We start from the raw sequence: 16,593 nt of genomic DNA, 5'->3' as shown, positions 1-16,593 counted from the left end.
CAAGTGGCCTTGATGTTTTCATGTATAGGATTTGCTCCAACTACTGTCACCCTGTACCTTGGAATAGGTGCTCCCAAACAGTACCGTTGGTTACGAACCGCCCCCCCACCAACAATGTCACGGGATAAGAGTTTGGAATCATGAGTTCTAAGACAGCATGCTGGCTGTTGAACTCTGACTGAGTTTAAAGCTGCAAAGCCTCTTTAAATGTTTGTCTTTCTGTTGGTGGCCATGGCTTTATCATCCGTTTTGTGAGTTTTGATTTGATTTTAAGATCACAGGATACAAAAAGGGGGCTCTTCACTTTTTCAGAGCAAACCCGATAGTATTAAACCCCCTTGCAATCAAATATTATTCAGTCCCAGGTGAACAACTCTGAACACCCTCTGCATCCCTGGCAACCTCTCTGCAATGCCCAATTCCTCACTCAACTAATTTCCTCCCCGCTCACCTGCCATGCTCAATTAGCTCTCTCTCCCACACCCCCCTCCGCCCCCCCTCCTCCCACCACCAGTTTTCACCTTGTCACACAATGTATGAGGCATTAAATTGGTATCACCTCGGGAAACAATTTGGGAAGCACTTTAGAATCTTGAAGTATGAAACCAAGCTTATTGAACAGGTTTACCCCCAAAAGGTTCCTGTCTTTGGCTACAAACATGAGCTTGCCTCGGTTGATGGATTTGTAGTTCACTGCGACTGTGATTATTCTGGTTTTAGGAACAATCGAGTCACAGTAAGCTTGAAGAGTCTTTGTTGCAGGAGTGAGAGAAAGTTGTGAAAAATACCGAAATGCCCAGGATCACAGTTAAGCATTTATTTTAAATGACCTTGTTCTTTACTCTCCATGATGCCATTTACATGATTTTTCCTAAGAGTGAAATACAATTCCTCCACAACTTCTCCATCTATTAAACCAATAAAGTCATCATCATCTTCGACCTGCACACTTTTGCAAAGTGATTAATTTCTGAATGCGACTTATCCCTTTTCTCCTGGAGCTGGACATGGTGTCGTGAATCAATGGGTACCTCCACAAATTGGGCACATATTTGATGGTATCAGATCATGATGTGGCAAGTGCTGATTGTTCAGATCGCTTTGTCAGTAACCCTTGCACTTGAACTAATTGGGCAAGCTATGATCCTGAGTTCTGTGTAACTTCTTTGAACCAAGGATGGCAGGTTTGATTGCCAAAGTTGTGGCTTTTTCCAAGATTGAATTGATTAAATAATCATTCTCTATGGAGGAGGGAACTTGTGGAATTGAAGTTTGTTCAATAGCTGATCACAAATTAAGTTTTTTAGTGTGCCAAATACATCTGGCAGCCAACTCCCCCAATGCTATATCATATCCCTGACATCTCTGGAATGTTTAATTAGCATACTTTTTTTAATGGCCTAAAGTATATTTTGAGAGTACTTACCACAGTATCATAGATGTGTCTTCTGTGAGCTGTTCAAATATCCACTGGCACTGGCCTTCTGCCCCAAGGCGATGGATGAGTATTGCTTTCTTTCAGGTCGCTGTTACCTGCAGACAGTCCATACCCATCGTGACCAAATAGGCGTTGAATTCTGGAATCCACTGATCCCATGACAGGGTGGATGTCTCAGCGAAGAACAGAAAGGTGCTGGTAAATTTTCCATTCATCTTCGCCAGTTATTATGTTTTGTACCTCTGAGATGAGCAGAGATGACTCACTAGGTTCCATGTGTGAACAGGTTCTTTATTCAATGCTTTAAACTGTATCTACCCTGATGCTTCCAGTTGAGTTTTGTTAAGAACCCCACTGATGTTACCTGTGAGAATGTCTCAAAACCCTGAAGGGTAACTTGAAACATTGGTTTTTAGTGGTGTTTATTTGGTGGGAATAATGTGAGGAACAATGTACAATCCAGTCATTGTGTAAACAATTAATAAAAGAGTATTTTTAAGGTAAAAGAAAAACACAATGAGACAAATATATACTTGAAAATTACGTATATTAATAATTAAATACACCGTTTTATCTGAAATTACCTCTTGTTCTGAAAATATACCCACATTCCCTGAATGCCCTGAGACACTTTTTTTTCTCCAAACAACATCCAATATTGTAACTCAATAAATTAAATCCAGCTAATAGTTACCACACAATACAGCTTAGATGACGAAGTTTGGGAAAAGTATCTTTTGCTAGTCAGTGAAGCGATCAAACTGTGTCTTTCAGAGAGGAATATCAGCAATCTGCCATGGCTCTAAATGTTAGATGGAACAGGTCGCCATGGCACTGATCATAGATGGAACTGACATCTCTGAAGATTAAATGGAGATGGCCTGTCTGATCGATGAATGGAAAACTAGCCTGCTGCCCCAACGAGCAGTTATACCGTTCAGTCTCTCTGACATTTCACCCAGTGGATTTGCTATCTTCTCAATTCCATGCCTTTAAAATATATCATTTGTATAGCCCCATTGATCTTTGGTAAACAGTTTTTTTTTCTGACGTGGCAGTTCACACTTCAATTTCTCTAGCCGCCTGCTAATTTTGCTACTGGGCAAATCATATCTCATTATTCCTCTGGACGATTGCTAATCTTGTTATTTGCCTGTTATTTTGTTTCCATCTCAAGTTCTACTGTTAACCTTGTTAACTTCCCAAATTCCTAACAGTTTCTATTTCTCTCTAACCACTTCCACAACTTGACTAATAGCCTACAGCACAGAGAACGGTCAACAGACACACAATCAAACATCCAGACAAAACTAGCAGTGGGAGTATAAGTCAGATCATTTAGGGAAGCAACTAACGCTATTGAACCTGAGTAGACCATAATTTGCAACAGGTACCAAAAATGTGACACTAACGTACCTTTAAGAAATTTAATTTTTCGTGAAATCACGTTCTCTGCAGTTAAACAGCTTTGGGTTTTTTTTATTGTTGCCGAGCCGTCTGATGAAAGTCCTTTTATTGCTGCTTCAATGGTTTAAATGGGGTTTTGTTTATTTTTCATCTGGGCTTAATGCACTGATTTGGAATTTATGACTGGATGGCAGGTCATAAGAACGTAAAAACATAAGAAATAGGAGCAGGAATAGGCCGTCTAGCCCCTCAAGCCTGCCCCGCCATTCAACAAGATCATGGCTGATCTGAAGCGAACCAGTTCCACTTACCCGCCTGCTCCCCATATCCCTTAATTCCCTTAGCGATCAGAAATCTATCTACCCATGATTTAAACATATTCAACGAGGTAGCCTCCACCACTTCAATGGGCAGAGAATTCCAGAGATTCACTACCCTCTGAGAGAAGAAGTTCCCCCTCAACTCTGTTCTGAACCGGCCCCCACTTATTTTGAGGCTGTGCCCTCTAGTTCTGATTTCCCTTCTAAGTGGAAAGAATCTCTCTACCTCTACCCTATCCAGCCCCTTCATTATCTTATATGTCTCTATAAGATCACCCCTCAGACTTCTAAACTCCAACGAGTACATACCCAATCTGTTCAATCTCTCCTCACAAGCTACACCCCTCATCTCCCGTATCAACCTGGTGAACCTTCTCTGCACTCCCTCCAAGGCCAATATATCCTTTCACAAATAAGGGGACCAAAACTGCACACACTAGTCCACTTGCGGCCTCACCAGTGCCTTGTATAGTTGCAGCAAGACCTCCCTGCTTTTATATTCTATCCCCCTCGCGATAAAGGCCAACATTCCATTCGTCTTCTCGATCACCTGCTGCACCTGCAGACTGAGTTTTTGCGATTCGTGCACAAGGACCCCCAGGTCCCTCTGCACAGTAGCATGATGTAATTTTTCTCCATTTAAATAATATTCCAATTTACTATTATTTCTTCCAAAGTGGATAACCTCACATTTGCCAAAGTTGTATTCCATCTGCCAGATCCTCGCCCACTCGCTCAGCCTATCCAAATCTCTCTGTAGACTTTCCGCGTCCTCCACGCAATTCGCTTTGCCACTCATCTTCGTGTCATCAGCAAACTTTGATATCCTACACTCAGTCCCCTCCTCCAGATCATCAATGTAAATGGTAAACAGTTGAGGCCCCAGCACCGATCCCTGCGGCACGCCACTGGTCACCAACTGCCAACCAGAAAAGCACCCATTTATTCCAACTCTCTGCTTCCTGTTAGATAGCCAATCCCCAATCCATGTCAACACCTTATCCCCAACTCCGTGTACCCCAATCTTCTGCAGCAACCTTTTGTGAGGCACCTTATCGAATGCCTTCGGGAAATCTAAAAACACCACATCCACCGGTTCCCCTCTGTCAACCGCACTAGTCACATCTTCATAAAAATCCAGTAAATTCGTCAAACACGACTTTCCCTTCATGAATCCATGCTGCATCTGCTTGATCGAACCATTCTTATCCAGGTGCTCTGCTATTTCCTCTTTAATGATGGACTCCAGCATCTTCCCAACTACGGACGTTAAGCTAACCAGCCTGTAGTTACCCGCCTTTTGTCTACTTCCTTTTTTAAACAGCGGTATAACAGTAGCTGTTTTCCAATTAGCCGGCACTACCCCAGAGTCCAGCGAATTTTGATAAATAACTACTAACGCATCTGCTATTATGTCAGCCATTTCTTTCAGTACTCTGGGATGCATTCCATCTGGGCCCGGGGACTTGTCTACCTTCAATCCCATTAGTCTACCAAGCACTACCTCTTTAGTAACAGTAATTTTATTAAGGACCTCGCCTCCCACACTCGATCTCTAATATTCGGTAAACTATTTGTGTCTTCCACCGTGAAGACCGACACAAAGAACTTATTTAAAGTCTCAGCCATTTCCTTGTTTTCCACTATTAAATCTCCCCTCTCATCCTCCAAGGGTCCAACATTCACTCTAGCCACTCTATTGCTTTTTATATATTTGTAAAAACTTTTACTATCATTTTTTATATTTTGAGCTAGTTTAGTTTCATACTGTATCTTTCCTTTCTTAATCGCTTTCTTAGTCATTCTTTGTTCTTTTTAAAGCTTTCCCAATCCACTAATTCTCCACTATTTTTGGCCACTCTGTACGCATCTGTTTTTATTTTAATACTCTCCTTTATTTCCTTCGTTATCCACGTCTGGTTATCCCTTTTCTTACAGTCCTTCTTTATCACCGGAATATATTTTTGCTGAGTACTTTAAAAAATCTCCTTAAAAATCCTCCACTGTTCCTCAGCTGTCCTACCTACCAGTCTGTTCGCCCAGTCTACATTAGCCAATTCCGCCCTCATCCTATCGTACTCCCCTCTGTTCAAGCAGAAGACACTGGTTTGGGACCCTACTTTCTCACTCTCCATCTGTATCAGAAATTCAACCATATTATGATCACTCAACCCAAGAGGATCCCTCACAAGAAGATCCTTAATTCTACCTGTCCCATTACACAGTACCAGATCTAAGATAACTCGCTGTCTCGTAGGTTCTGTAACATACTGTTCAATGAAACTATCCCCTCAAGCCCTCCACGTCCAATTTGAGTCGACCAATCAATATGCAGTTTAAAATCCCCCATGATTATTGCCGTTCCATTTTTGCACGCATCCATTATTTGCTTGTTTATAGCCCTCCCCACCTCAAAGTTATTATTTGGAGGCCTATAGACCACGCCTACCAGTGTCTTTTTCCCCCTACTATTCCTTATCTCCACCCACAAAGATTCCACGTTTTGCTCCTTACAACCTATGTCATCTCTCACTACCGTCCTGATATCCTTTATTAACAGAGCTACCCCACCTCCTTTTTCTATCTGTCTATCCTTCCTAAATGTCTGATACCCCTGGATATTCAGTTCCCAGTCCCGGTCACCCTGCAACCACGTTTCTGTGATGGCCACTAGATCATACTCATTTGTATGGATTTGTGCCATCAACTCATTTACTTTGTTTCGAATGCTTCGTCCGTTCAGGCAAAGTGCCTTTATGCCAGCCTTTATCTGGACCCGGTTTGTTGAAACGCTACTAACATTTCCTGAGCCCTCTACTCCTTTAACTAGTTGAATGTCCTCAACATTAACATGCAGTACCTTCGATTTTGTAATTCCCCATACCTCTGCACCTTCCCCCATCCATGTTTTGGATAATTTTTCTTCATAGTGAATTCAAGGTTTCACTTGCAGTTTGGCTGCTGTTTTAGTTAGAAGGTGTATGGACATCAGACTGAAAAGCAGTGTTTTTCTCTCCCTGGATTGTAAATTCCGATGGCGAGCTGAACTCCTGGCCTTCTCAACAGTGAAAGTTCTGCTGTTGGTGGTATGCTAGCTAGTACCTAGGTGCTCTCTCGCTCTTGGTTATTTTTTTGCTTGTAATTGGTAAAAGTGATTGCTAATTTTCTTTCCACGTGTTAACTGTATTCTTACATAAACTTTGTTTGATAAAAGCTCCCTAGTGGGTCATATTAATCCACCCGAGGTGAAACATCTCATGCTTACCCTGGCCAAATTCAAATAGCAAAACCTACGATCCAGCCAGACTTCATAAAACACTGGAGTTTCTGACCCAAATTATAACAAAAGTCAAAAGTTGTACAACTTACTATACTTATAATAAAATTAGGTTCAGGAATAGAATTAAATGGAGTTGGATTTGCAGGGAAAAAAAGTGGTAAATATAGCAAAGTTTGTGAAAATCCTATTGTTGACTATGTTGTAATGAGCATCAACTAGTTTCTTATTTTCCTAGGTAATATATATTCTAGAGCACTTAGCAATCACCGCTGCCAATTAAGTAGAAAGTTACTGAGAACAGCTAATTTCTATGATTGAACTACTGGTCAGGTATCTGAAGAATGCCTTCTACAAAAATAAAACAACTTAGGAGGCTGAACATTTTATCTTGTAACCAGATGGTTGTAGACTAAATTTCAGTTAAAGATTTTACAGTTTGTTGTCACAGTTGGAAGTTAATGTAAAAGCAAAAAATGCTGGACACCCTCCCAGGCAGCATCTGCAGTGAGGGGGAAAAAAAAGTGCTAATCTTTTGGGTCGATAATCTTCCATCAGAATTGACTTGCTGAGTGTTTCGTGAGTTTTCTGTTTTCATTCAGATTTCCATCATCTGCAGTATTTTGATTTTGTGGTAGTGTGAAATCTTTGAGTGCCTTTATAGTGCAATAAGATGAGGACATGGGAGAAGCTGTCCTGTCGATGTCATTTCATAACAGTACTTCCAGATAAGCAGTAATGAGCTGTACAGCTGGCTCGGTTCCAATCTTTGATTGAGGAAAGCAGACCTCTATGTGAAACATGTGTACAAGTGACAGTAACATTTTTGTTAGCTGAAGTCAATGATGCTGCTGTGAAAAGCAGCAGATTGCTTGGGGACCCAAAATTGGTTTGAGAAGTTCACTTTGTACTCGTTGCAGTTAAAAAGAAACTGAATCTGTGGGCGATTATCTCAGTGTGGCCTTGCACTGCTTCTGTTCAACCCAAGTGTCCTAAAGATTTTGCATAAATCATCAATTTTTGTAGCTAAGCAACTGTGAGGTATGAATGCCCATTAGTTTGATCATTTCTATGTTTTGGCTGAACAGAGTTTATAATGATTGCTCAACCTACAGCATGAGGTCCTGCTCTCTGTTAAAGAAGTGTTCATGGCACTAAAAGTGAAATGAAATGTTGCTGCAAAATGTTACTACATTTAGGTGGCCACTTATTCTGTTTTGAATTATAGACAGTCTGGTTCTGGGGGTTGGCTGCCTAGACATTTTGAGCTGAAAGTGCAGCCGCAAAAGTGTGGCTTTCAATTACTGCACTGCAATGTGTACAACCAACATTGGGCACAATTATTTTTCTTTCATGTGCAAGTGGACTCATTTCAGAAATTGGATAGTTCTTTAAAAAAAGTTCAGCTTTTAACATGAAAATAAGATGCAGGAATGCAAAATGGGTGTTATTGGTTGCCTATTACACTCTTTGCCTGATAGTCAGCTTCATTGACTAGAATACAACAGACTCTGGTCTATTATATAATGCTGCCCAATGCACTTTTGCATGTTTCCATCCCTGCCCATGCTCATTTTGCTGTCAACAATGGCAACTTGTATTTATACAGTACATTTAACATAAAATGCCCCAAGGAGCTTAGTAGGAACATTATAAAGAAAAATTTGACACTGAGCCACAAAAGCCAATATTAAGGCAGAGTGTTAAAAGTTTGATCACAGAGGTAGGTTTTAAGGAGAGTGTCGCATACAGAACTTATGCTCTCATTTTATGTGGAAAGTAGTGTGTCTTCACTTTCCAATTAAATAATTCAGCAGCAAGCCTTTGTGATATTAAAATAAGGATGATTTATTCTTTCACACTTACCCTGAATTAATGCAATGGTGCACACCCAGTCTCGTGTGCACATGCATGCAGACATTGGATATAGATAAAAACTCTGTATTTTTACAGATTATAGTTATTTGGCCTTTTAATAACCACTTCTGATCTCCCATGCAGAAGGTCTATGGTTTCTTGATTGGATTTAATGATTTAAAGTTGATGTGAGGACCTTGTAAAGGTTCACGGCGGGTTGCAAGGTTTCTTGTCGTCAAACATCCAACCCCTCAGTCTTGTCTGTTCCAAGGAAATCAAGGCGCGTCTATTCAATCTTTCTTCATCACTAAAACTCTCCAGTCCAGGCAACATCCTGGTAATTCTCCTCTGAACCCTATCCAGTGCTATCACATCCATCCTATAATGTGGATTCCAGAACTGCACACAATACTCTAGCTGTGGCCCAACCAATATTTTATATAGTTCCAGTATAACCTCCCTTGCTCTTATAAAGGAAAGTATACCATATGCCTTCTTAACCACTTTATCCACCTGTCCTGCTATCTTAAGGGACCAGTGTACATGCACCAAGGTCCGTCTGATCCTCCGCATTTCCTGCCCTACCTTGTTTGTCACACCTAAGTGCATCATCTCACACTTATACGGATTGAATTCCATTAGTCACTGATCAGCCCATCTATATCCTATAATCTAAGGCTATCCTCGTATTTATCACACCATCAATTTTTGTATCATCCACGAACTTACTGATCAACCCCCTATATATAAGTCTAAATTATTTATATAAACAATAAACAGCAAGGGTCCCAACACTGATCCCTGCGGGACCCCACTGGATACAGTCTTCCAGTCCAAAAAACACCCCTCGACCATCACCCACTGCTTCCTGCCACTCAGCCAATTCTGGAACCAAATTTCCTTGGATCCCATCTGCTCTTACCTTCACTATCAGTCTCCCATGTGGGACTTTGCTGAATCCAAGGAGCCTAAACCAAATGCATTGCCCTCATCACCTCTTTGAAAAATTCAATCAAGTTGGTCAGACATGACTTCCCCTTAACAAAACCATGCTGCCTGTTCTTAATTAACCCCTGCCCTTCCAAATGCAGATTAATTCTGTTTTTCAGAATTGCTTCCAATAGTTTCCCCACCACTAAGGTTAGACTGACTGCCCTGTAATTTTCTGGTTTATCCCTTCCTCCCTTCTTGAATAATGGTACTACAGAGACAGATAACATTAAAAAGAACTTCTAACTACCAGTTAGTAACTGAGAGGATAATGCAACAAGATTTCACATTTTAAGATGTTTACCCGAACAAAAGACCAAAAACACTATTGACTAAACAATTACTTTGCAGGTAACTTGCGCTTTAAACCACAAAAAAGAACATTCCCCTTTTCCCTTTACCACAAGTGAAAACACACTTCACAGATATAACTGATATCATTGTGGTTTAAGATAATTCTCCTGGAAACAGTCCAGGGAAATTCTTAGCTCCTCGGGGTTTACTTCTTCTGTTTTCTTTTCATGGCCCGGGAACTTACAGTCTCAGAACTACCTGTCACAGTGAGGCTTTCTGCTGGAGATTTGGTCTTTTAGTCCTCACTTGTTTTAACTACTTAAGCTCAGTTGTTTCAATTCAAGCATGAGCTTGAGTCAGAAAGACGTGCTGGTTAGGTGCACTGGCCAAGCTAAATTTTCCCTCAATGTACCCAAACAGGCGCTGGAGTTCGGTGACGAGGGGGTTTTCACAGTAACTTCATTGTAGTGTTAATGTAAGCCTACTTATAACGCTAATAAATAAATGTAAATTCCCTTTTGTCTTGGAAGAAAATGGATAGTTTTAAAGGACAATTATTTGCAACCTGACATTCTCAATGCTTTTCAGGGTCTTTGAAGACTCATGGTCTATCCACTGTTGTTACACAGGTTGTTACCACTATCAATGGAATGTGTAAACACTTTGCACCTACTTCCCAGTAAGGTTTAGTGTCAGTCAGACTTCAGAACAGGTCACTTGATCCCCTTCATTTCACCTTTAAATTAAAGACACCACCCCAAAACATCTCATAATTGTAACAATTGATTATGCTGTGCTTCCTTGTAGAAGGCTTCGGCAGAAGTAGGTTTTTGGGGTGGGGGGATGGAGGTGGCATTTTAAGAACATGTTAGGATCAGAGTGATGTTGCTGGTGATATGATAAACCGGACTGAACTTGAGTGGATGAAAACAAGTTGTGGGCAAAAGGAACAGACAGTGTGTACGTTTTCTTTATTCGTTATTCACTCACAGGATGTGATCATTGGATTGTTACCTGGAATTCTTTTGCTCTTCCTGTTTAGGAAAATATCTTGGAACAGAAGTAAATAGCAAATTAAAAAGGGCCTATTTTGAATGCCTAGAAATGGGTAACAGCATATCCTGTTATCCTGTTACCATTAGCACTGCCATTTCTAAAAAAAAAACTAGGTTACTGTTATCATACAATCTGTAACAAGCTATTGAAATACCTGAACCCCTTCTCCATTGCCAGCAAATTGTTCTGTATTATTCCCCCAACTCAAATATTGATGCTTGGTTAGTTTCACGTTTGCCCTCCCAAAAACTGACTAAAGCATTGCCTCCACAAGACTTCTGCAACCCAGCTTTGCCAATTTTCTTTAGCTATGTAAAAGCAGAATACTGCGAATGCTGAAATCTGAAACAAAAATAGAAAACGCTGGAAAATTTCAGCAGGCCCGACAGTATCTGTGGAGAGAGAATAGAGCCAACGTTTCGAGTCAGGATGACCCTTTGACAGTGCAGACACGCTATTCTTTCAAGAGCAATAGTATGTTACCCTTCCATCCCATAGATACTGTGCATGAATACTACTCTAATACTTGGCAGGACCTCTCCTCCATGCAATTAGCCCTTACTTTGGATGGTATGAGTCAATAATATCAGGATGTGCAATGAGAATGACCTCATTAAATAGTATTTCTCTTATTCAATTGAGAATGACTGTCCTATCAATCTTATTCAATGCTTGAGTTGAGCGCCATGGATTTGTTGAGAACAGCCAGCTATTAAATCCCAAATAGTTTAATGAATACACACTTCTCCTCTTAAATATGCATTTTTAGTTCAAATATAACACAGCTGCATATGCATGTAGTGAAACTGAGTTTTCTGTAATTGTCACGTATTAATGCAGCATCTTCCAAAATCTTCAGACTATTTTGTAATGCTGTGAAGCCTGACTCAGTATTAGCACTCCCTGTTCATATGTAGCAAGACTTGGACAATATTCAGGCTTGGGGCTGACAAATGGCAAGTTACATTCATGCCACACAATTGTCAGGCAATGACTATCTCCAACAAGAGAGAATCTAGCTATCTGTTCTTAACATGCAATGGCATTGCCAGTGCTGAATCCCCCACGATCAACATCCTGTATAAACTGAACTGTTCATATAAATACTGTGGTGATTCAAACAGCTCAAGAGGCTGGGAATTCTGTGGCAAGTAACTCCCCTCCTGACTTCCCAAAGCCTGTCTACCATCTACAAAGTACAAATAGGATGTGCACTTGCATGGTTGTGTAGAGCTCCAACAACACAAGATAATATACACCATCCAGGCCAAAGTACCCTGCTTGATTGGCGCCCCAACCCCCACTTGAAACATTCACTCCCTCCATCAATGATGCATCTACAAGATGCACTGCAGCAAGTCAATAAGGCTTCTTGAACAGCACCTTCCAAACCTGTGACCTCCACAACCTCAAAGCTTAAGGCCACTGTCCTAACATCTTTAATGTGCTTTAACTTCTTAAAATTATTTTATTCAATCAATTATTTACCTTGTTTATATATTTTAACCTTACCGCCAGTTTGCATACTATTTAGTCCCTCGGAATTGAATAGACATTTACCACTTACCAGATACTCACCAAACAGCTTCGTCCCCTGTAATAGTGAGAACTAATTCCTACAGGGCGAAAAAGTTAGAAAAAAACAAATAAGCGCGTTCTTCCCCTCTTCCCCTAACTTCTTCACTCATCCAACTGCCAGCATTCTTATCATAGAATCATAGAAACCTTATAGTGCAGAAGGACGCCATTTGGCCCATTGAGACTACACCGACCACAATCCCACCCAAACCCTATCCCCATAACCCCTCATATTTACCCCTCTAATCCCTCTAACCTATGCATCCTGGGACACTAAGGGGCAATTTTGCATGGCCAATCCACCTAACCCACACATCTTTGGACTGTGGGAGGAAACCAGAGCACCTGAGGAAACCCACGCAGACACGGGGAGAACGTGCAAACTCCACACAGACAGTGACCCGAGCCGAGAATCGAACCAGGGTCCTTGGAGCTGTGAGGCAGCAGTGCTAACCACTGTTCCACCGTGCCGCCTCTTGTTCAAAGTTGCACTCCTGTTGGCTTGGCCAGCAATGCCCGTACCCCATGAAAGTTTTCTTTTTAAAAAGAACCCACACTCCTGCAAAATCCTGCTTGTTTTTGTAAACTGAAATTTCCCACTGTTTTTCCCTACCTTTTATCTTTTTAACATGAAATGATAAGATGCTTCATGCTAAGCAAACTTTGCAATGATTGTCTATTCAAATCAGACTATGATATGCCTGGGCAGAAAACTGGTCTGCTATTGTATTAAAGTAAAGGATGCAATAGGCCAGATGAGTGAAATAATAAGACCTCATTATATCTTCTTATGCTGACAGGAACTTGCTAAATTAACTGATTTTGGCAGTGATGCGGCATGTGTTCATTGCCATAATTCTGATAATTTATGATCTATTATGTAATCTGATGCATAATTTGTACCTTCATCTAGGGTATGTTTACTTTAATACCCACAACTGGAGTATGACTTGTGTATCACTATATGAGTAGAAGATTTCCTGTGTTCTCATTTGCCCATTCCCCAGAGGGGCTGAGACATCATTTTGTCAGAGGACTGAAACCATAATTTTGATGTTACATTGCTTGCTGGTGACACTGTTGGTGTTGCATTGCCATTAATGTATTTTCCTTTGTGTGTCCCTCTGATTTGGATTTTTTTCTAGGTGTTAGATCTCAGTTCCCTCATATGCCATTAGCATGATATTGCTTGGTTTGAGGGTGTCTGTCCTTGGGTAACCATTTTCCTTCAAGCTGTCAGAAAAAATATTTTTGGTAATAGACTTAGTGGAATGATATTACTCTGTGCTCCATTATCAAGCTTCAAATTTATCGTTGTGGGTTCATTTCTCATCCTGTTCCTGAGCTGAATAGTTGTGTGAATTTCTTTTTTCTGAGAACTGCTATATCCAGCCATTTCATGGAGGTGTATGGTTCCTATGTTTATTATGATCTCAAATTGAACTTCAAGGGCATTGATACTGTGGTTTATTTTCTTTCACATTTGCCCTGTTGTTTTGTATCAGATAACGCATTTAAATATTTTTTTTGTTCTGCACATCTTTACCCAGTGATTTGTCTTTCTACAAGCTCTGTAGTTTGAACCACATTGAGACTTCATCTTCTGTCTGTGAACTTGTATGGTTATCCACAGCAACTGCACATCTTTCTCTCTGTTTTTGCATTCCTTTGTTATTGTTTCACTGGGGTGAATTTTACCGTCCCGCCCGCCACATGAATCGGAGAAAGCGAGGGGTGGCATGGAAAACCTATTGACCTTGGGTGGGATTTTCTGATTTCGGTGTGAACGAGATTGAAAAATCCTACCCACTGTGTCAACCCTGCAGCCTTTCTCTTGACTTAACTGAAAGCTATCTGTATGGACAGTCAGGGTCTTCATCTATCTACTCATGGCTTCTTGTGCCCTGGTAGTGTCGCCAACCTGCGTTATGAGTTTGTCCTTTACGATTAAATCTCTTGGGCTTCATTTTTCAATCTTGTTTTGAAATTGTCAACAGGCTCACCTGTTAGGCCTTAAAACTCAAATGGTTAGTTAGATCCAGTGATTTTATTTTGAGATGTGTGCTGAATTTTTCAAAAAGGTTTTCTGGATTTTTTTGCTGCTACCTTCACTCAGCTTCCAGTCATTAAACAAATTTAACCCTTCTATCCAAATGGAGATGATCCTTTCCTTTTCATTAGTGACTTTTAGAAATCTACTGAATGTCATTTTGCGCTTTTCATAGAATCATAGAAACCCCTACAGCGCAGAAAGAGACCATTTGGCCCATCGAGTCTGCACCGACCACAACCCCACCCAGGCCCTACCCCCATATCCCTACATATTTACCCGCTAATCCCTCTAACCTACGCATCTCAGGACACGAAGGGGCAATTTTAGCACGGCCAATCAACCTAACCCGCACATCTTTGGACTGTGGGAGGAAACCGGAGCACCCGGACGAAACTCATGCAGACACGAGGAGAATGTGCAAACTCCACACAGACAGTGACCTAAGCCGGGAATCGAACCTAGGTCCCTGGAGCTGTGAAGCAATAGTGCTAACCACTGTGCTACCGTGCCGCCGTTTAGACTTCTCAAATGTCTCAAAGACATCATCAAACTCCCAGTTAATCATGGGTTGTAGCTGCTGTGGAAGCCATTTGATTTTTGCATGATTCACTCAGTTTGTCTCACTCCCTTTAGCACTAATACAGGCTGACTTTTTTCAATCTCATTTATTAAATCCATTTAAAGTTTTGGGTTTTTACACTCAGCTACTCATTGCCTGGTTCCCATAAGTCAGAAACAATCACACTTGAAATTCACACTCGTTGCTGTTCTCCATGTGACTGGTAGACTCGGACCATTACATTGTTACTAGGCACATGACTACTAGTGCAGCAGTAAAATGTGGCACCCCAGATGTAGATTCTTCTCAAATTTAGTTTCCATTTCTTTATGAATCATATAACTAATGTTTCCCATCCTAAACATCCTTGCATCCTCTTAAACTGTACAATGTAATTCAGATTACTATATGATCATTGTGAAATGATTTACATGTGTGCTGCAAGTTTTACAGACCCCAGATTGGGACTTTTTTGTTTGTGACAAGAACCATTCCAGTTCCCGTTTCCTCCAAAACTATGTAATCCTGGTGTTAACATGATTGGTAATTTTACAATTTGGAGCACTAAACCAAAAGGATCATTGCTGCACTTAATTCTTAACTTGTGCATCTTCATTCATTAGTGTATAGTGCAACTAAATCCATTACCTTTTAAATAAAAGAAGTAATAAGGCACTTTAAACAAAGCAAGATTGTAGTATTTCATGACCAGCAGAAATAGTTTGATAGGCATCAAAACGTTGATTTTAATTTACACGTTAGTAACTCAATTATTGCAATATAGCTGGGCTGCCTCATAATCCATTTGCAGACCAGATATAAGATGACTTGGCTTTGATCTGAACAGTAGAAAACATGGCCACCTACAGCAACATTACAGAAGAGCACTCTAAAAGAGGTTGTGCAATTTAAATAGGCATCAATTCTTAGCTGAATTTATCTAACATACAAGATCTTCACATTAAAAAAAATATGACCAGGAGATGCCTCAAAATCAGTTCTGCCACGTTCAATAAGATTATGGCTCATCTTAACTTCTCTCTCCATATTCCTTGAATCCCAAATGTTCAAAAATTTATACGTAAGCTTTCTGCAGGCCAGAAAATGTAAAGCTACTGAGAGGTTTTTTCCATGCTGGAGAGCCTGGAACTAATCTCAGAATGAGGGATGGCCATTTCAGACTGAGATGAAAAAATTCTCCGCTCAGAGGGTTATGAATCTTTGGAATTCTCTGCTCCAGAGGGCTGTAGATGATGAGTTGCTGGGTATGTTCAACACTAATATTGTTTTTTTTTCTCCTCCTCTCTACCCTCACCCACTATCTCTTCCCACTATCTCTTCTCCCATCACCCCCCCCCCCCCCTCCTTCCCCACCACCACCCAACCCACTATCCTCTGCCAGACTAAAGTTCCAAAGAGTGGACAACTATAGTATGCTAGCGTTCCTCTGAACAGCTGAGTATAGACGAGAGATCCCGGCTTAGATCTTCTGTCGGCAACAGCAGAAAATGTTGAGTCATTTGCCACTATTCTACATCAGCGCTCTGAGGATGTTCTGACCCTCACACACGAGGTAGTTGCCAGGAAGTTTAAACTTCCAAAGGGCAGAATTACCCTACCTGGTGAACTCAAACTGTCCTTGGTATTGGAGACTTGGACTTCATGCCCTATATTTGCGCAGAAAACCTCCCAAGGATTTTCCCACTGTTAATCACAGGCATAGAACAATGGTGAAGCTTTATCAAAAACATCTAAAAAAAAATA

At 40.8% G+C, this 16,593-nt stretch overlaps 1 protein-coding gene across 5 annotated transcripts in view; it reads left to right on the top strand.

Annotated features, from left to right (window-relative positions):
* Nucleotides 1-16,593, top strand: part of spsb4a (splA/ryanodine receptor domain and SOCS box containing 4a) — a 205,984-nt gene that overhangs the window by 73,732 nt on the left and 115,659 nt on the right. The gene's annotated exons all lie outside the window — the stretch shown is intronic.

Source organism: Mustelus asterias, chromosome 3, assembly GCF_964213995.1.
Source record: "Mustelus asterias chromosome 3, sMusAst1.hap1.1, whole genome shotgun sequence".
NCBI lineage: Eukaryota > Metazoa > Chordata > Chondrichthyes > Carcharhiniformes > Triakidae > Mustelus > Mustelus asterias.
This window is presented reverse-complemented; position numbering and strand designations above follow the sequence as displayed.